Here is a 22,111-nt window from a genome sequence, read left to right as displayed (position 1 = left end):
ACCTCTTCCACGTAGAGGTGTACGGACTTAGTCACAGTCTAACACTAGCACGTAGCGCAAAATGTATGTCGCTTGTAGAAGACAGAGCAAAACAAAGTATTTTTTTTCTTATTCTCTTTTCCAAATTCACATATAAAAACTGTCCTGAGGAGTTTTCAGGATGCCATGATGGCGACATGTGGCAGAGAGATTGGTTAATTGGAATTCTAGACTGTAGACACTCAGAACTATGAAAGCAGGGCATTCTATACTGATTTAACAAATTCTCATTTTTTTCATTCTTTGTAGCTTGCCCTGAAGTATATATATTTATATATATATATATATATATATTTATATATATTTATCTTGAAGTCTATAGTTGGAAGATAGTGCAATGGCTGAAGATCTATGGCAACTGCATACACAACCCACTCATCATGGCTTTTTTTTTCCCCCCTAATTTCTTGGTTTTTATTTCTAAGTTAGCTTTGTCAGGAAAAAAATAAAAAAAACACAATTCAGAGATGCAAGCTATTTTTGTAGAAAGCAAGTTACATCTATCTAGTAGTGTAGACACTATATCTTCCTATTTCTCCTTAAATGGATCTTTTAGTTTAAAAGTACTCACGTTTATAAAATTTGAACTCTCATCCAGATGCTATATCTTGACCAGGCATTAAAGAGTTGAACCTCGCAGATAGGTTACTTCCGCATCCTGTAAAAGGCTCTGCCAGCCCTGTATTACTTTTTTGATGCCTTGCTCATGGCAAAAAAATGACTCAGCTAAGTTGGTTTCTAGAGCTAGAATTTTTTCTGTTTTCTTATATTCAGGTTAACTTATATAAAGCCATGTTGTAATTCCTCAAAATCTCCATGCTTGAAGGTTATGGGATGATTTGTTTACTTTGAATGTCTCCCTTCAAAATGAGATCTGCAGCTAATAGGACATGTATACTTGAGTGTATATGTGTGTGTGTGTGTGTTAGTGCACTAATACTGTTTACTGAATAAAACAAAGTAACTGCACAGTATAAGGAGAAACTTAGAAACAAATCATCTGGTTATCTTATTTGGGTGGTTTTGAGATGTTATGACATTGAAATTTATACCTTTCTGTTAAATCTTAATTTTTTAAAAAAAGATTTTATTTATTTGACAGACAGAGATCACAAGTAGGCAGAGAGTCAGGCAGAGAGAGAGAGGAGGCTGCAGGCTCCCTGCTGAGCTCGATCCCAGGACCCTGGGATGATGACCAAAGCTGAAGGCAGAAGCTTTAGCCCACTGAGCCTCCCAGGCACCCCAAATCTTAATTTTGTGTAGTATACTGAACTACTGGAAACTGTTAAAAGTGATTGTTGCTAAGTTCAACATTGCATTTTTAGTTCTCTTGAAATGAAACTTGGTTGATACCAAAGGATAACTTTCCCTTTCACCTTCACAAGTAGAGATTGGTCTTTTCACACCCTCCACCTGCCTTATGTCCAGAAGTTGTTCTTGTTCTACATGATAACTTTCATACTGTCAGTTTCTCTCCCTGCTGCAAGCCGTACTGTTCCTTTGAAACAAAAATGCTTTGAAACTATTGGTCGTGTTCTTTTTGTCTTGTTGTTATCAACAGATCTCCTAGTGACTTTTGTCATTTATTTAAGGCTTTAGATCCTTTTTCAAAATCTTCTTCAGCTCAGTCCTGTTGTCATTTTCAATGACATCCAGAGGGAAGACCATCAAAGTCCCCTCTTTTACTCTATTTCTTGACATCCTTATCTCTATTGCTTTTTTTCCTGCCTCCACTTTAGTTACAACTTCATGGTCAAATCTACCTTTTCTATACTGGTATGTGTACCATCAAAATAAGATCTTAATGGCAAATATTCCAACATCTGGACATCAGTCCTCTTTTAATTCATGTCTCAGGTATCCTCATTCCTACGATTCTTCATCTTCATTGACATTCATCCGAGGCCACAGCTTTTGTTGTTCCTTCGCAATTCATTTGTACTCTGCTGTCTTCTTCATTTTCTACCATTTTGAGTTCAGATGTCATGGTTCATCTGTAGCACTCCCTTGCAAATATCCTAAGGTCTATTTCTCTACCATTAATAAGACAATGTGTTTCTGTTCTTCTACTCATTACTACTAAATATTGCTATTTCTTTGGGTATCATCCTAATCTCTGCTCTCTATACACATACATACTCTGTAAGCTCTACCCACCATTTCTTTACTAAAGAACTAGGAATTTCCAGTTTTAGAGCTTATCTCAGATTTTACCTCTGGAAGTCCATGCCTCACTTGACAGCAGCATATAGATACTTCAGAGAAAACATGTCCTAGAAAATGGCATTGCTAACCATTCAGGTTAATAAGCCAGAAACTTAAGGGTCTTTTTTGTGTTTTCCTTCTGTGTTCTGAAATACCCAATCCAGCATTCATTTAAAAAAAATATTGTTTCCAAATATATCTGGAATTTTCTCACTGATTTCTATTTCTAATGTTCAAGCTAGCCAGATTCAGATCTTTTCCTACCCACTTTGTTATCCTGTCTCATCATTAGTTTACCTAATTTTATTCTTGACTCTCTATACTCTATTAGCTACATAGAAACCAAAGTTATATCATAAGATGTTTATCAGTTCATCTCTCTTCCTACTTTTTCATGTCCTTGGACTTGAAACACACATTCTATGCCATTACCCATATAACTCTGTGTAATACCACATCTTCTTTTCTTTTAGTCACATCACAGCAGTCTTTTCTTCATGCAGTCCAGTGAGATTCATAACTTTTAATTACTTCTACATGCCAAGATCATCCTGATAGCAGGGCCCTTGAAAATTCTGGTTTCATTTCCTAAGAGATTCTTCCCATTATATGCAAAGCTAGCTCTTATTGTTTTCAGATCTAAGCTTAAATATCACCTGAAAGAAGTGGTTAAAGTCTACTTTGTCAGTTGCCCCCCCTACACCCCCACTCTCTTCATCCAGTTCTTTGTTTGATTTTGCATATGAACATATTTTGTAATTGTTTTCTTTCTTTGTTTAATTAGGTTTTTGCACCTGAATTTCTCTGTAGAATTCAAGCACTTAAGAGTACAGGGACCCTGGCTTTCTTGTTCATCAGTGTAGTTCAGTAACTAGTATAATATTGGACATATATGTGTTGGGTGAATTAATCAGTTTAAGACCAGTAGATCCGGTGGTGTCTGTGGATGTATTGGTGTCCATGGTACTATTACTTCCTGTTCTTTCCAAACCTCAAAATCTCCTTGTCCTACCTTAACGAGGTCAGGGATTCTAGTCTGGAGATTTTTTTTTTTAAAGATTTTATTTATTTATTTGACAGAGAGAGAGAGATCACAAGGAGGCAGAGAGGCAAGCAGAGAGAGAGCGTGTGGGAAGCAGGCTCCCTGCTGAGCAAAGAGCCTGATGTGGGACTCGATCCCAGGACCCTGAGATCATGACCTGAGCTGAAGGCAGAGGCTTTTAATCCACTGAGCCATCCAGGTGCCCCAAGTCTGGAGATGTTTTATCTTTAAGTCTGCTTGAGAGGATGTCAGGATATGCAACCATGGTCATATGCTACTTCAGAAATTCCACAGTGTTTAGGAAGATAAATCACTCAACCTCTCTGGGGAGATTTTAGGCCTGTGTGGTTCCTTTGGGATCTCAAACAATAGAGAGATTACTGATAAACTTGTTTTAGGTCCCTTAGTCATATTTATTTAAAATTAGACATAGATGATTAGTCACTATTTAATGTTGCATTTTTCTGAGAAGTCAGTCTGAATATAAAGCTTTCTATCATTACGATTATAAAGACTGGATTCCTAGTAAATCTATTTATATGTAATTTTTAAGTGTGATGGTATAAACCAGCAATTCCTAACTTTATGACGAAAAGCTAACCATTCGGAGGATTTTTTTATAATGTATGCTCCAAGGCTTCATCTCCAGAGGTACTGATTTAACATGTCCACAGTGCTATGTAGGACTGTACGTTTTGCCAGGTTTCTAGCTTATTCTGAGGCACAACATTTGTGGACCACACTTTAGGACAGAATTCCATGTTATGTTACATTTTAAGATGGCTGGTTTTTTAAAATGCCACTGGCAAATGATTTATCAGTCTCCCTTGAACTAATGACATAGTATAATTTTAATACTTTATAACTTACAGGAATTTTAGAGTTTTTTTTTTCCATTTGTCACATATGTAGAGACTGAATCTTAAAGAGATTAATTAATTCATCAAAGATGTCAAACAGGGTCAGCATCTAAGTTTCTTATCACTGCCTAGGCATTTTATTCTAAAGAATGGTGGCCTAGAGGGGCTCCTGGGTAGCTCAGTCGTTAAGCAGCTTCCTTCACATCGGGTCATGATCCCAAGGTCCTCAGCATTGGACTCCCTGCTCAATGGGAAGCCTGCTTCTCCCTCTCCCACTCCCCCTGCTTGTGTTCCCTCTCTCATGGTGTCTCTCTCTCTCTCTCTGTTAATTAAATAAATAAAAATCTCAAAAAAAAAAAATGGTGGCCTAGAGTAGTATTTTCAGCTTCCAGGGTTTATCCTGTTGAAAAATAGAATAAATAAATGTAAATGTATTCATGTATTATATCTACACTTAAATTTACTCATATTGCAATATTAATTTGGAATAAATAGGACTTTGCCGTTGCTATTGCATACCAGATATATTTTGAACTGAGGTCCTACCTACAAGATTTTACTATTGTCAATAAGGGCCCTTTTAAAAATGACTCTGGCACCTGGTCCAAGGACAATGTTAAAGTGAGGCTCCAATATATATCTTAATCTAAGTTATTACTGAATGTAAGTCATGTGATGGCGTCTAATGAAAATTTCCCATTGAAAAAAATCAATGTTAATAACTGGAACTCGAGAGCTATAATGGGCTCTATGTTTTTCTGGCTTAGATTGTGTTCCTATAATATGCTGAGAAGAGGAATTGATGACCTGTGAGCTATGGTCACTTCCTGATCCCATTTGATTCTTTGGTCTCTAGTTTTTAAAAGGGTGATCCAAGAGGTTGCTTTTTAATGGAGAAGTTAAGCAGAAGGAGCATCAACCTGGAGGCTTGTTGGCACTGCCCAATTCTCTCACTTGAGAAGCACTTCTTCAAAGAGGACCATTGCCAAGAGAGAGTCTTGCAAGGAAACTTCCAGAGAAGAATTTTCTTTTTCTTTTTCTTTTTTAAAGAAGCCACTGTAAAAGCCAACCAGAGCTACTGCTTATGGATGACAATGGAATGACAAGCCTGGGGGCATTACTTATCTGGATTCAGAAGTAGATTACACTTAAGAACAGATTTCATATATGCATACGATCTAGGATGGCTGGTCAGGTCTACTACTGGGGTGGAAGAGAACATCTAGAAGATCCAGATTAGAAATTCAACTATTGGGAGAGGTGAGAAGATTTTAGAAGTTGCCGAGATAATGCAGGAATGGTCTGTAATGGAAACTTCCATTTATGTTGATGGTAGGTGTTTTATAGCTAAGATCCTTAATTCAGGACTTCCCTCCCTAGTTGGGACCTGTAGGTGTGATGATTCCCTCAGATCAGATGGTATCACTGTGGGAATCATCTGAGAGATCAGCATCCTGTAAATATACTGGGAACCTCAGTACTCTATGACACCATCTCATAGTGCTGTTTGCTCCAAAATCCTTGCACAACCCAACTAATTTTGCTATTATGTATAACAAGAAATAACATGCAATACATTCTCAACATCTATTTTCTTTCCTTTGGTGACCTGCAACATGAAGATAGTCAGATGAACACTATTGAGTCAAGGTGTTTTACATAGTCATTACTAATCTGACATCTTCAGGTCTTCTCTGCTTAGGGAATATCAAATCTATTTTATGACAGAAAAGCACAATGGATTCAATTTTTAGGACTTACTCCAATCTTTAAAGAGTAACAACTAACAAATAAAAGTACTTAAAGCCAATATTCCTCATCTACTTTATATAGTCAAATGCATGAAAAGAGTGTTATAAAAAAAAGATTTAGAGGTGCCTGGGTGGCTCAGTCATAAAGCCTCTGCCTTGGGCTCAGGTCACGATCCCAGGGTTCTGGGATCGAACCCCACGTCAGGCTCTCTGCTCAGTGGGGAACCTGCTTCTCCCTCTCCCCTACTTGTGTTCCCTCTCTCGCTGTGTCTCTCTGTCAAGTAAATAAATAAAATCTTAAAAAAAAAAAAGATTTGAGAATTCTATGGCATGTCTTCATGGTAATATTACCTTATTTTCTGGTTCATCTGGCATACTTCTTTAAAAGTTATTTTGTTTATCTTTCATAAAAATGGAAAAACATTGGTTTTACATTCTGTGTGTACCTTATATAAAAATCTAATAAAAGTTAAGATTTTTGTATTTATAGAATGGCAGGAACAGCATATAGATAACACGTGATAGTAACTTGGCATTTATAAAATATTAGTTTTCCATAAACATCAACTCAGAGAGGAGGGTTTAATTTTTTTATTATAATAATTTGAAAGCCATCTGCTCTTTAAAACTTTACTTAAATATATAGTGGAACTGGTGTTTTATATGCTAATCCTTTCTGAAGAGTGTTTTTAGATTTTTCAGATACTGCCTCAATTCTGTATAGAATGTATATTTTTAAAAAGGCACCATTTAAATTGAGAACTGTGTGTGGACTAGCAGAAGTTCAGGAAATATTAAATAAGAATAAATTTGCCAAAGCAATCCACTGAAGGGTGATTTAAATCTGAATTTTGACACTGCTGGTACCAGATTAAAAATGGTTAGGCAGTGGGATGCCTTGGTGGCTCAATCAGTTAAGCATTTGCCTTTGGCTCAGAGTTGGGCTCTCTGTTCCTCAAGGAGCCTGCTTCTCCCTCTCCTTCTGCTGCCACTCTCTCTCACTCACAGTGTCTCTCTCAAATAAATAAATCTTGAAAAAAAAAATGGTTATGCAGTGATTAGAAGGGGACAAAGATCTGCAAATTAGTGGTTAAAAGAATGTGTACATGTATCCCGCAAGCACATGCACACCGCACTAGGTTTGGCCTTTGGCAACAATTTGCTCCCTAAACAAATAACCAGGCATCACCTTTGCTCTTTTTTTTTTTTTAAAGATATATTTATTCATTCATTTATTTAAGAGAGAGCAAGAGCATGAGCAGGGTGAGGGACAGAGGGAGAAGCAGGCTCTCTGATGAGCAGGGAGCCTGATGCAGGGCTCAATCTGGGCACTCTGGGATCATGACATGAGCCAAAGGCAGATGCTTAACCAGTTGAGCCACCCAAGAGCTCCTTTGCTCTTTTAAAATATTACTCATTATTTTCTTCAGTGTAAAATTATTAGTAATGTTAATGTGTATTGGCAGGGGGTGACATTTGTCCTGGACATCCCCTATTTCTCTGGAAAGGGTTGATTCTTTTAGAGATTAACTGTAACCATTCAGTTGATTTGAATGGTTTTAATGATTTTCAATTTGAATATATTTACTTGGAACGAATGAATATGTGAGGTTCAATATGAGGAGATCTTTTTCCTTCTTAGTATACTTTTTGGAATGATTGCTGGACTGTAGTTATATCTAGGGCTACTTTTCTGCTTAGTAATCCATTGCTCAGAGCATAGGCTCTTGATGTCACTCTGTTTTGTCTCAAATCACAACAATGGTGGCTACAAATCATATGGCTAGAGAATGGTATGGTTTTTCTCTAATCCTCTGTTTTCTTAGCTATAAAATGGTGATTTTTAAATTACTTTGGTCATAAAGTTTCTGTATGAACTGAATGTGACAAGAAATACACGGTATTTAGCAGGGTAAAATAATGTGGAATTTTAAAATTTTTTAAGAAATATTAGTGCTAATACTTTCATCTTCCACATCATTGTATTAGTACACTTGAGCTTGGGGATGTCATTGCAACATTCTTGGACTGTTTGCTCATTTAAAATGAGCAGGATGGGCTTGGGGTGCCTAGGCAAGTGAGTACTTAAATGAGTGGTTAAGTCTTCTTCTTTATTAATGTGGGAAAAAGGGAGAAGGAAAAGTTCTGGATGCCTAGATTCCCTTCCAGGTTTGCTAGAATTATGATTATGGAGCATTTTGAATATAGGGCTTATTCTGGAAATCATTAAATTTACTTTCCTTAGCTCCATATTTTGTCAGTTGTGGGAAAATTGGGATTTGGGGTAATCTTAGAGTAAGGTTTCCTCTTGGTAACTTTATTTATATATTTATATATTTATTTATTTATTTATATTGTGGTGGGCGGAGGGAGAGGATGAGAGAATTCCAAGCAGACTCCCCACTGAGCAGGGAGCCCATCGTGGGGGGGCTTGATCCCCGGACACTGAGATCATGACCTAAGTTGAGATCAAGTTGGATGCTCAATCAACTGAGCGCCCCTCTTGATAACTATTTAAATTGTGATCTTGTAATTTCCTAATTTGGGCGATGGAGGTGTTTACCATTCTTATGCAGCATTATGTTGAAGTACATATTTGTGCATATACAAAAATAAACTTCTACATATAAAATATATATTATTGTGGTGCCTGGATGGTCAGTGGGTTAAGACCTCTGCCTTTGGCTCAGGTCATAATCCCAGGGTCCTGGGATCGTGTCCCGCATTGGGCTCTCTGCTCAGCGGGGAGCCTGCTTCCCTTCCTCTCTCTGCCTGCTGCTCTGCCTACTTATGATCTCTGTCTGTCAAATTAATAAAAATCTTAAAATATATATATGTATATATAATTATAGTATTGAACCTATCATTCTGCAACTTGCTATTTTTGCTCAACTTTCAAATTTTGACGTTTATCCATGTTTGTACATGTAGCTTAAGTTTTTTCATTTTACTGTATATCATTCAATTATAATAAATAACATCTGTTTGGTAGGCAGGTAAGCATTTTAATGTTTCATTATGAACAACAGTATTAAAACAACCATTCAAGTATATTTTATTATATGTGAAATAATCATATTTTATCTTTGTATGGTTGTGCCTATGGTTTATATATATATATATCTGATACAGGAATTGCAAATGTTTAGTGCTTTCTATAAATTCTCAATTTTAAGTATACAAGTTTAGTTTTGTGTACATGATACATCTATGTAGTTAAAGTTACCAGTATAACTAGATTGCTATTAAATTCAAAATGACTTTATGAGATACTTAGTTTAAGTTTACATAAATATGTTGCAAATTCATTTATGTATGTATGCATAGAGATGATGTGTATCAGTTTACCTCAACAAGTTATAACTAGTGGCCATTTATAATTTTTTTGCCTGACTAATTTCCAGTCTGATTTCCTGACTGATTTTGCCTGACTGATTACCAAAATACCAAAACTACTTTGCAGACTGCTATTGAAAAAATATCATTCAAATGAATGTTTAGAATATGAGGTTAAAGATGAATGACTTTCCATATGAATGTTTAGAATATGAGGTTAAAGATGAATGACTTTCCATATTAACCATTATTGTGAGAATTCCAAAGAGAAACATGATTTTCAAATGTATCTCCTTGTACGCAGGATTATTTTTAAATACACATTGCATATTAGATCTGGGATTTGAGTGGTAACACATAAGGTTGTAATTTACTATACTTTTCTTGTCTACCCCGCTAATTATGTAGAGTTTAAAATGCAATGGCTAGAAGACAAGGAAGTGTTACTAGAAGAATGTGGACATGGACTCCAGAACTGCTAATGATGACTGTGATCCTCTGGGGTCAGCAAGGGAATGGACAAGTCCAAGGTAGGTGCACGCATGTTTTAATATTTGAGAGCTGGATATGAGTTTCACTTTACTTTAAAGTTATGTGGATCTTTATTTTTATTTTTTTTAATGTGGATCTTTAGTTTGATGTTTTAAGCTATTTGTTTCAGTCTTTCTCCAAGGTTTTTGTTAAAGTGGATTATACTTCCAAATTAGTTAAATTGAGCTAGAATTAGGTGTGAGTTGGTGTATCACATTTGAAGTCACTGCTCCAAAATTGGCTGCGCTCTGTTGTAGTAGGTGCTAGAGATACAGATATGTTTGTATGTGTGTGTGTAATTTTACAAGAACATGTTACTTCAAGGTTTTATATTTTTGAAGTGAAGCTTTTGGATCCCTGTTTTGTTCCTTGAGTGGTTTTTAACTTTTTAAATTTCAAGAATATATTCTCTAAAGGGTGTGATATTCTTCAGAAATTAAGTGAAAAATTTGACATTTCTCATCGCTCTGCCAAGTGTGTTTTGGAGGAAATTAATGGTAGACCCAAGTTGCAAAGTTGTAGTATCTTGAAGTCTCATTTGCAGAGTAGGAAAGGACCATAGATTTTGTAATAAGGGTTATCAGTGTACTGATTTGATCAATAGCTGTGTGGAGTGGTTTATGCCAAAGCTAGTATCAATGAAATGTGTTTTGTGAAAACTGTTGTAGTATTTTTGGAGGTGTGTTGCCTTTTCGGATACAAATTGCTATTTAATGTTTTATGTGAAAAAAAATGCTGAGCCCCATGGCCTTTTTTTTTTTTTTTCCGTGGAGGAGAATCCATTTTGATATTGTTTCTGCTTTTTCAAGACTTGAAAACTATGAACAGGAAGGCTGTATGGGCAGGTACATTACTCTAGATGAAATTGAGAGTGTACAGAGGTGTTATGTTATGTAATTGTGATAGAGTTGTTGAGCTTTTGCTAGACTTTTGGTTTCCAAAATATACAATAAATATTGTGTATATTAAAGTAAGTTTAGTAACTCTTTCAAAAAGATAGTTCAAGACGAGCATTGTTTGCTCACTGTACATAATTTTATTTAATGAATTTTTGAAGTGAAATAGGATGGTGTTTTTCAAAAACAAAAATGCATGTATCTTTGTGTGATAATAGGTATATATATGTGTATATATATATATATATGTGTGCACATAACAGATTATAATGATGAAATAGGCTTTTGATTTTAAAGTTTTTCTTTCCTGCCATTAAGAATTTATATTAGCGCTTAGTTGAATTCTCATTTCATTTTTCTTTTTTGATAAAAATAATGGAAGGAAATTATATTTAATACACATAGTATTTTTTTTTTATCAAAGATCTAAAACAAGAATCTGTAGGCAGCAGCTACATCACATTTCTGTTGGCTAAAGGAGTTGTTTATTCCTCTGGCAATGTGTCAGATCACTAAAATGCAGCAGGACAACTGTTTTTCTGCAATAGTGATCCAACAGTACATTTAGTATTACACAAGATTGCCAGAACCCTTTCTGAGGCCATCATTTCCAGGGATTATGGCTTTTCTTAATGGATAATAGTTTATTGGATATTTAAAATGTTAGAGGAGAAATAAATATCATCTCTTTTATTTGTCCAAGCTCCTTATTCTTTCTTCAATATTGATTGCTTGGATATTCTCTTCTTTGATAGTGACCAACATTTGTAAAGAACATTCTGTGAAATCAATTCCATGCTTAGCTATAGTGAAGCCTGTGATGGTAAATGCAACTTAAGTAATTTAGTTTCTTTTTAAAAGAATAAATTAAAATAGACAGTGATTAAAGGGAAAAAACAGCTTAATAGATGGCATAATGGAATGATTTTAATTTTATGATTAAGGGAATTTTTTCTTCCTTTAGGTAGCTAGATTGAATGAAGCAGGTTTCATAGGCATGATAAGCAAATCTAATAATTTCAGATACAACCCAAACAGCATATTATCATTTAGATCAGTAAGCCTCATTAAATATTAATTTTTTTACCTTTGGACATTCAGTTAAGCAGAACTTAAAGATAAAAATTTTCAAATGAAAACTTTATATTACTGCCTCTCTTTTTAAATAAAAATTTCATGGTACATTACTATTTGTAAGAAAATAACACATTGATATATATATATATATATATATATATATATATATAAATGGAGTTTTCTCTATATTATTTATACCTTTGTCTTAAACTTTGATTATTGGGATTTCCAAAGTCCAGAGTTGTGATTATGTATCAGTTGAGTATGACTCTTACAGCAAATATGCATGTAAAATATAGTGAAATTGTTTTTACCTAAAGTTAAATTCCTTAGGGATGATAACAAAGCTAAGTTGTATTTTTTAATATAAGCTCTCCGTATTTATCAGTAGATTATATGCTAATTATTTGTAAGTCATTGGGAAATCTGGATATTCTTTCCCATAAAAACCATGTTAGAAAAAGTAATCAAGTTGTGGGAACAAGAGGCAAGAATTCGCATATTCTAGAATGTACATAAAGCATCACACTCATATTAATTCAGCTGTGTGCAACCACCACTTACCACAAACATGTTATAGGAATTGCATCCTGAATTCTAAGTAAGAATGTTGGATGATGATCTCTCTAGGGGCATAATGGTCAAATAAGAAGAAAGGAATGGACAGTGGATGGACAGGTAGATGCCCCTTGTCAATTTTTTGTATCACTCAAGAAAAGCATCTGCTTGGGTAGTCTGTTTCACTGACTTCTTACTTAAGGAACAAGAGATATATATACTTAGAGCATTCCCTGACTTGGACACTGCCCATTTCTATGCTGCATAGGTGGTTTGCACATTAGAAACTACCAAGTAAATGACAATAAAGCCAGGCTTTTTTTTTTTTTTTTAATAAAACCAATCCTTAAGATAAAATAGAATATATGTGATTTTTTAAAAACAAAATGTTTATTATGAAAATTAAACAAGTTACAAAGTTGTTCAGATTTATTTTGTCTTTAAAAGAACTGTTACAGATGTTAATAGAAGAATTGGGTGTGGGGTATGTGGCAGCTTTCTCTATTATCTTTATGAGCTTTCTGTAAATCTAAAACTATTTAAAAATATTTATTTATATAAAAAGAAAAGAACTGTCACAGATAGTTGTAAATACACACATTTCCAAATACGATACATTGACTTTAGGGATAATCTAGAGAAAACTGAACTGACATCTAATATGTCTAGTTGTAATTTGTAACACAACAGTTGTAGCCATGGGAATGCTGATTGGCAAGAGGGACTGTAGGAAGGCATCTGAGAGACCAAATGATTTATAGGATTCTGGGAGGTGCCTGCAGTAGTTATGATGTTTAGAACTGAGAAATTACTTGCAAACTCAGCAATCCCATTTCTTTCTTTCTACAACAGTATATTCAGGTAATAATAATATGAGATGTTTATTAAGGTAAAGGTGTAATTTATATAAAAAAATTAAGAAAAAATCAGTCACTGAGATGCATGTGAATGACCATAAAGGCAGAATGAGGCAGTTTGCGATCAAGGTGAACACTTGTTAAAAGTAAAGATGCTATTTTGAATTTAAAAAACAAATCATTCAGAAATATTGTTTGGCAGTTCTCAAAACTATATTCCTATCTTAATGGTTTTCATAAAAGAGTGCTATTCTTTCCGGTACTTAGTAAGGATAATAACAAGAAGAATGGAATGTGTATGTCAGCCTATTTCGAGAAATAAGTTTCTCATAGCTTCTGACTTAGCGCTCTTTTCCTAATTTTTGTGACTAATAAAGGGTGTAAAAATAGTAATATTTTTCACATGTAATCATGAATACACAAAGAATTTTAATCAGTTTGGGTCCCATGATTATTCACATGCTGAAACTCCCAACCCTGATGCTAGATATAAGAAATTTTGAAATTTGAAAGAAACTAGTTGAGATCATGTAGCAAACTTAAATTTTGAGGACAAATCAAGTTATGTTTGTTTTCATGACCAGAATTAGGGTTAGGTATTAAGCATTCAAATAATAAAATTTGATAATATTCAGCAGTTACAATTTCTAAGTTTTATGATTTACCTTATAAAATAATGTTTTAGTGAAGGGACAAAATTTTGAAAAGTTAATCATTTGATTGTCCTATTTTGCAAGTTGTTAAACTGTATTACCTTGAAATCATATTGGAATCATATTAATTATACTAAGCCAGTCACCTGTATTTTGTGTTTGTCACATATCTTTTTTTTTTTTTTTCTAACAGAGCATAGGAAAAAAAAAACTTTTAAAAGGTGGATGGGTAGATGACTGGATAGAAGGATGAATGAAGAATTCTCTTATCTTTTTCCTTCCCTTTCTCCTTTGAAATCTTTTCTCAGTGTAGCCCAAAGTTTTATTTTTGTCCCTGTCATTTTTTGTTTTATTCAGGAATCTTGAGTGATTATGTAGTTCTGTCAGTAAGTGAAGATAGTATACAACTTTGAGTGAAGGTTTATAGCTACAGCTTTTCAATAAGAATTTCTCAGATCATATGACCTGACCCATGAATTTTAATATCTTAGAATCATTTACTAGTGAGAAATAATAATCTCAAAGGACCTTAATTCCACCCAGAGTTTATGTTTTTCCAGGTTACTTGGGTAAATTGTTTTCATCTTATAACTGAATATTGTCTTAAGAGAGGTGAGCTCAAACGTTTGGCAGTCAATACTGAATGATGATTATTTGTGTATCCCAGGAGACCTGACCTTAAAATATCATTAAGCTAAGTAGTGGTGAAATTGAACTCTACTATCTAACAGAAGTCTTAATGTTTCTGGCATTCCTTATTAAATGTAAAGAATTTTCCTTTGTGTTAGTCAATGATATATATGTGTGTAAGTTGGTCTATAGCAAAATTATTTATGTTCAGTTTTAGTGTTTGATTTAACCTTCTTAATATATAAATGCAAATATCCAATACTTAAAAATCCCATAAATATCCACCTCAACAGCATTTATGTTCTAACAATAATTCCTAAGAGCTTTTTAAACTAACAGCAGGAGCAAAAAGCTAGCCATTCTTGGACATTATATGCAATACGCCATTTCCATAGCTTAAAAAATTCACATTTTATGGTAAACAGGGAACATAGTGGTTTAAGAATATGGTGAATTCACTTTAAAGAGATTAACATTTATTAAGATCTTATCCTCAGAATTTGGATTTTTGAGAATCTACGCATTTTAAATTCTTTCCAGACATCTGAAGGTTATATTCTTAAAAGAAGTCAGTGCATATTCTTTTATGCAATCTGCATGGAAGTCCATAACATAAGGGAGGTGATGTCATAAATATCTAATTGTAAAGACTTGCTCTGGAATGCTCCGCAGAAAGGGATTTCTCTTTACAACTTAGACATTAGATGGTTTAAAATGAAATTACTGTATTCTGTTTCAGTGATTTAAGCTGTCTTCCTGATCATTAAAGTCATTGCCATACAAAAAAAAAGGCTAGTTGTAGAATATTCTGTTTTTATGCAGTATTTTCTACTGAAATTATATAGTATCGTCTACCCTTTGAGTGGCATTCGTTCACAATATTTTAAAGTATTCTTACCATGCAACATAATAAAATGTGTGTTTTATTTCCCATTTATTTTATTTAATTTTTTTTTAAGGAAAAACTCTTTTTAATGAAAGTTCTCCTATCCTCTAAAAATTGAATTTATTTAGGAAAAAATATCTTAAACACTCTTCCTAGTGATCTTTGCATCTTTTTTTTTTAAATTGAGCTTTAATGTTCAGTTTTTACATATTTGGAGACTATTTGGAGACTTGGTTCATTTTTTAATTTTTTAAATTATTTATTTATTTATTATTTATATATATTTTTAAAGATTTTATTTATTTATTTGACAGACAGAGATCACAAGTAGGCAGAGAGGCAGGCAGAGAGAGAGGTGGAAGCAGGCTCCCCGCTGGCAGAGAGCCCAACATGGGGCTCGATCCCAGGACCTTGGGATCACGACCCGAGCCGAAGGCAGAGGCTTTAACCCACTGAGCCACCCAGGTGCCCCTGGAGACTTGGTTTATAATTAAAATTTCATTTGGATATTTTTGTCGTGTTTGGAATTTGTTATGGAATTTGACTTCAAGAAGATCTAAGGTCATTAGACATTATCTTCTATGGGATATGTTCACCTCATCTCTCTCTCCAGGCATATATACGTATATATTTAATATAAATATTAAAATTAGAATAAAGAAGCCGTAATAGCTGAAGATATAGAAAAAGGAATAGAAGTGATATAAGTAGGGGGGAAAGAGAGGACAAGTGTTAGTATTCTGACATAGGTTAATAATAATAAAATATAATATAAATTTGAAAAATCAATCTGTGAAATTTTTAGTAGGACTTTGCCTACCAAAAAATTAGAAATAAAGTGGAGAGTGGTTAAGGAAGCTTGTTCCTTCGCCACAAGCCACTTAGCCTACTCTTTGTTTTGTAGTCAGCTTCATAGCCATTTCATGGTATAAAGTCTTAACATTGTGCTTTTAATGCAACCTAAGTTTTGTCCACAAATTAACTAACAAACAAACTAAAGAGCCTAGACTCTGGAGTCAAGAAATTCAGAATAGTCACATGGGTGAGACTGTGTGTCCTGGTCTTTGACAGAAATTACTGCTTACTCTTAATTCTTTTTGTTTCTTTCTACTTCTTCAACCTGTAATGCCGTACATACATCAGCATAGAGACGCACTTGAGAATCACTTCTCTGTCACTTATTATGTTTCCTTTAAAAAGCTCATGAATTACACATGATTTTCTAAGTTGCCAACTTAGATTTCAAGAGACTTCAAAAAAATTAATCTGGCACCTTTCCATTATGAAGGCTGTACACAGTGTTCACAAGCTTGGTCTTGTCTTTAAGGGACATGTGCCTCATCCAACAACTTTCTTCCCTAAATCATCAAGATATTGTCTAAAGGATTTTTCTCAAAAGTTAGGAAGCACTGAGGTTTCTATTTGGTCATGTCACATGGTGATCTATTTATCAATGATAACTTTATCAAAGCATAATTGTGTGTGACACAATAGTTGGGATACAATGTGTATTGTGCTTTTGTTCTTATGATGATTTTTTTTTTAGCTTATATTTCCTGTAGTAACTTCTGATGCTCCTTTGTTAGCTCTTCCTTTCTCTTTTTTCTTCAGCTGGCTATCTTCCTTTTGTTCCTTAACTCAGATGTTCTGTGCTATGTCTCTGTCCAGATTCCACATTGATATTTTGATGTTGTTTTCTGTAGTTTTCAAAGGTCCCCATACACAACCCTACCAGTATTTCTCAGTATGCGCTGTAATTGTTCATTTGTGTCTTTTCCTTATTTCTGAGCTCCTTGATGGCCCAAACTATATATATCCATCTATTCAACAAAAGTTTATAAAGTTTTTACCTTGAGGCAGGAACTATTCTGGATGCTAGTGATAAAGAAAATTGACAGTCTCGCCATCATAGAGCTTGCATTCTAATGGGGGGGAGACCGAAAACAGACAATGAGTAACAAATATATGCAACGTATGGCAGGGTTGATGGTGAAAAATAATGCTGTAATGTGGAACAGAGGATTCTGAGATGACAGTTTTTAATTGGACAGTCTGGAATGACCTCGCAGAGAAGATGGCAATTGAAAGCCCAAGGTAGTTAGGGCCTAAGCCACGCAGAGACTTGGGGCAAGAACATTCCTTGTTAGGGGAGAGTCAGTGTGTAAATCTTGAGCAAGATCATGCCTAGTGTTTTGTAGGAATAGCCAAGAAGCTAGGGTGGCTGGAGCAAAGTCCATGTGGGGTGGGAGGGCGTGGTAGTAGAGCTGAGTGGTGATAGAACGGAAAGGAAGAGACAGAGACCTTGTAGAATCTTGCTTGACATTTTAATGACTTTGGCTTCTGTCTAGAGTGAAGTGGGAAACTACTGAAGGATTTTGAGATTTCTTTTTGGTAATTCATTTTGAGTTTTCAGATTGTACAATGGTCATTACTTAGGACTCAATAATTTTGCTTTATCACTCTTGCAGTTAACTACAAATGAGTATATTAAAGTAATGTTAAGTTCTAATTTAGATGGATTAAAACAAGCTTTCATCTCTTTCTCTTTTCCATTACTCAGTATCCTGTTTTTAATTAGTGTAAAAGCTTTCTAGAATATTGAGCTAATGAAAATTTAGCATAATGTATAACTTATTCCTCATTAGATTCAGGTACTTAATTGAAGTTGCTAATTAGAGAAGGCATTTGTTCTGTTGGAAAATGTTGATAAAACTGTTTTTGAATTATTATCACATAAATTGATACCATATTAAATTGTTCTAGAACCTATATGTAGACAGTGATAATAAGTTAATAGCTATAAGTAGATGTCTTTCATTTCTATGCTCAAGAATGCTTGAAAGTAGAAAAACTTACTGGCTTCAAATCTGGAAATAAGGAATGACCAAAAGTGCTTTTGTTTGTTTCTTGGTGGAATTGGCTTCCTGGTAAGGATGTATCTTTTTATACTAAAGAACATTGACTCTATTCCAACTTACATATTTTTTGCCAAAATAGTGTGGGTTTTTTTTTTTTTTTTTTGAGGCAATTAAGCTCTCACAATATAATGGAGAAATTTTCAGGACACAGAATGATACAAACTTTAAAGATGAGTAGAAAGTCAGAAGAGAGATAAGAAGGGAGAAAAATACAGAGAGGGAGAAGAGAAATAGTGTGAATAGAGTACCTACTCCATAGAGTACCTACTATATGCCAGACACTGGGGATATAGCAATGAAGGCAGAGACCCAAATGGTTATAATGTAGTAGAAAGAAAAAGAGGAGGAAAGCACCCAAATACATAAAGAGATCAATACTATGAAGGGCTATGACGTATACTACTATGAAGAAGATTAAATGTGGTACTCTAGCTGAGTATAACTGGCATGTGGAGAGGCAGCGATCCAGCTATGGGGAAGTCAGAGAATTTTCTTTGAGGAGTTGATGTTTCAGTTGTGATTGGAATGAAAACACAAAGGTCCTTCGAAGATCCCAGGTGTCCCAGTCAGAAGGAATAGCAAATAGAAAAGTTCTGAAATAGAAATCAGCTTGATATTTTTGGGGATTGCCGGCCAGTTTGGCTGGAATGAAGGAAAGGTATAGGAAAGACATGAGATCAGGGACTATAAAGGACCACATTAGTTAGGATTTTGCAGTCAATATTTAGATAGAAAACAAATCAATTGGAAGGTTTAAGATAGAGATGTGGTATGATTAGATTTACTCTTACACAGTTCCTTCCACTTCGAGTGTGAAGGGTATAATACTGGTGAGGGATACAGTGGTGGGGGAAGAGGAATTATGCAGTTGACTATTTCAGCTGTTCAGATGAAGAATGATGGTGGTTGGGATTGTGATGATAGCAATAAAGTTGCTAAAGTTATAACACTAAAGTTGTAAAATTGGTTGAAATTAGGAGTTGTTTGGAAGATAGACCAGATAGGATTTACTGATCAAGAATCACATCAAGTGTTTAGATTTAGAGACATGGCTATGGTCATTTATTGAGATGGGGAAGGTGTGATGACAAGGGATAGATTAGAAGTGCCAGCAGTGTAGTTAGATACACGTGTATTATTGATTTTACTTTCTCCCTTACATTAAATTGAGATGCCTATGAGAATTCAAGTGGATATATCAAGTAGACAACAAGAAGATGACTTGGTAGAGATATGAGTATGAAAATCATAGGGCTGTAGATCATGTTTAAAGTCATGTATCTAGGTCAGACATTGATAAACTATATCCCATGCACCAGATCTGTTCTGCTACCTGATTTTATGTGAACCATAAATATTTTTCTTACATTTTTAAGTGTGAAGTATAAAATATACAAAAGACTGTCTTGTAACAAGGACAGTTGCCCAAGTTTTCCTCTTGGTCCACAAAGCCTGCATTGCTTATTCTCTGGTTCTTTACAAAACATTTCACTAGTCCTTGGTCTAGATGGAACTGTGGGAAGAGAGTACTGATATGCGAGAGAGCATAATTATGGAAATTAAAATTGTGCCGACTGCAGTGCACAGAGTGAAAAATTTAAGTCCCGGTATAATAGATGGTAAGACTTTAAAACAATGATTTCATTATCAGCATGATCAGTGAAAACTTCGGCGGCAAAAAGAAAATATCATCATCAGACCATTCATTCATTCAATCACTATAGGATGTGTTCTGTGTGAAGAACTGCAAGAAGTCTAATATAGTTTGATCAAAGAAAGCAAGTGAGAGGATGACATTAGCTCTGTCTGGAGATTTAGGCCAGGGCCAAATACTTCAGTCTGTTTAAAGCGATCTTTAGAGAAAGAGGAAGTCATTAAAGCATTCTGAAGCAAATCATAGATACGGAAGAAGACCACTCTGGCTTCACGAGCAGCCAGAATGAAAGAAAGCCAATATGGAGGAGGAATTAACATTGTCATTGGTATTAGTGAAGTGAAGACCCCAGGTGACCTTGGCAAAGGGAAATTTGTACAAAATCCATATTGGAACGGGCTTAAACAGTGAATGGGATTAAGACCCAGGTGTATGTTCAGTGAAATTTATTAATCCTCTCACTGTGTAATATACGTAGGTGATCAAAATAAGGAACTTCCATGGTTTTTGTTTTGTGTTTTCTAATTCATATTTGTGAATTGAACTCCTCAAGATTTTGGTTTAGTAAGTACAGACTAAGGACAGAAGTTTTCTTTTTTTCTTTATTTTTTTTTTAACTCTCCTAGTGAATAGAACACTAATCATGACTCTAAGGATACTGAATACTGTTCTGACACTTTGTTTTTACACCTTCATTATTTATGCCCATCCGGGAGGTTTTGCCATAGCTCCATGCAAATCCATAATTCAGTGCATCTAAAATGTGTCCTTCCGTCTGCAGTTTCCATGATTCTTCACATGGAGGATGGCTTTCCCTACTTGGAACTTCCCTGTAGCACCCCACATTGTCTGAGAACTATTGTACTGATCTCTCACCCTCATTGGTGTGTGACCTCCCCATGAGGCCTGAAACTTCATACTGTTCTTCTGAGATGTACAATATTTACACTCAAGTCATTAAACAGGTTCTATTTTGAAAATGACATGTTTTCCAGTTTGAATTTCCCTTTTTTCACTCCACTGCTTAGCTACCAAGTTATTTTATGAAAATAAATAATTTTAGCTGTGTACAATCACTTTCGAATCTAACTCTTACCAGTGAAGATTAACGTGAGGTCAACATCTATAAGGATATTTCTTTCCATATAGTATTTATAGTCTTTATTGTTTTTAAAATGACTAATGTTTAGTTTGGAATAATTCACCATGAGAATTGGGATGAGGGATAACTTACACAATGATAATCTTCTTCTTTTTTTTTTTAAGATTTATTTATTTATTTGACTGAGAGAGACACTGAGAGAGGGAACACAAACGGGAAGTGGGAGAGGGAGAAGCAGGAGCCCCATGTTGGGGTCGATCTCAGGATGCTGGGATCATGACCTGAGCGGAAGGCAGATGCTTAATGACTGAGCCACCCAGGCGCCCACACAATGATAATCTCTTTCAATTTTTATATTTAAAATACCACTTATCACAAGAAAAAGCCAAGTATTATATTTTTGCTTTTACTTGACTTACCGAATTGATTTCAAGTCATAATTTTCAGTATGAGCCTGTTCACTTATTTTTGCTGAAATAATATTACTATCTTGGGATTCTTTTTTTCCTTAATGCCTGTGTGCCACTCTTCATTTCTGTCCACTTCTTGCTTCTCTTTATTTGGTCCATTTGTACTTTGGAGATTCTTCTGTTTGGGGTTTTGCTGGTTTATAATAATTATATTTTCTTGGAAGTAAGTACTTTACTTGGAAATAAGTAGATGTTCTCTTCCATTTTGTTTGTGAATTTGTCTTAGATGTATTTGGTATGTACCGTTTACCCATAACTCCTCAGAAGTCCCTCTGAGGATAATGATTTGACATGTTACCTGATGTAACGCTTCAAAGACTCGACGCCTGCTGACTTTCGCTTTGACATAGATTGAAATGCTTACTCAACAGTGACTGATGGAAAGTTTCCCTTTTCTACCCTTAAATATTACCTCACCTTAAAAGCAAACAAATGGAAACAAACAAATGGAAATGAAGATTTAGTTTTTGGTATCCTTGGTAGAAGTGGTCCCTTTCTTAACGAAACAGGTTTTGTCATCTAACCCTGTGTGTCAGTCTTGAACGCACAGGTTGTGATGTGAGCACATATTTACAGGACTGGAAGATGATGCTGTGACAAACTACTGGAAAAAATGAATTCTGTTTTCTCTTCACATCCCAGAGCT

The sequence above is a fragment of the Mustela lutreola genome, chromosome 2, assembly GCF_030435805.1.
Source record: "Mustela lutreola isolate mMusLut2 chromosome 2, mMusLut2.pri, whole genome shotgun sequence".
Lineage (NCBI taxonomy): Eukaryota > Metazoa > Chordata > Mammalia > Carnivora > Mustelidae > Mustela > Mustela lutreola.
Note: the sequence above shows the minus strand (reverse complement) of the source record.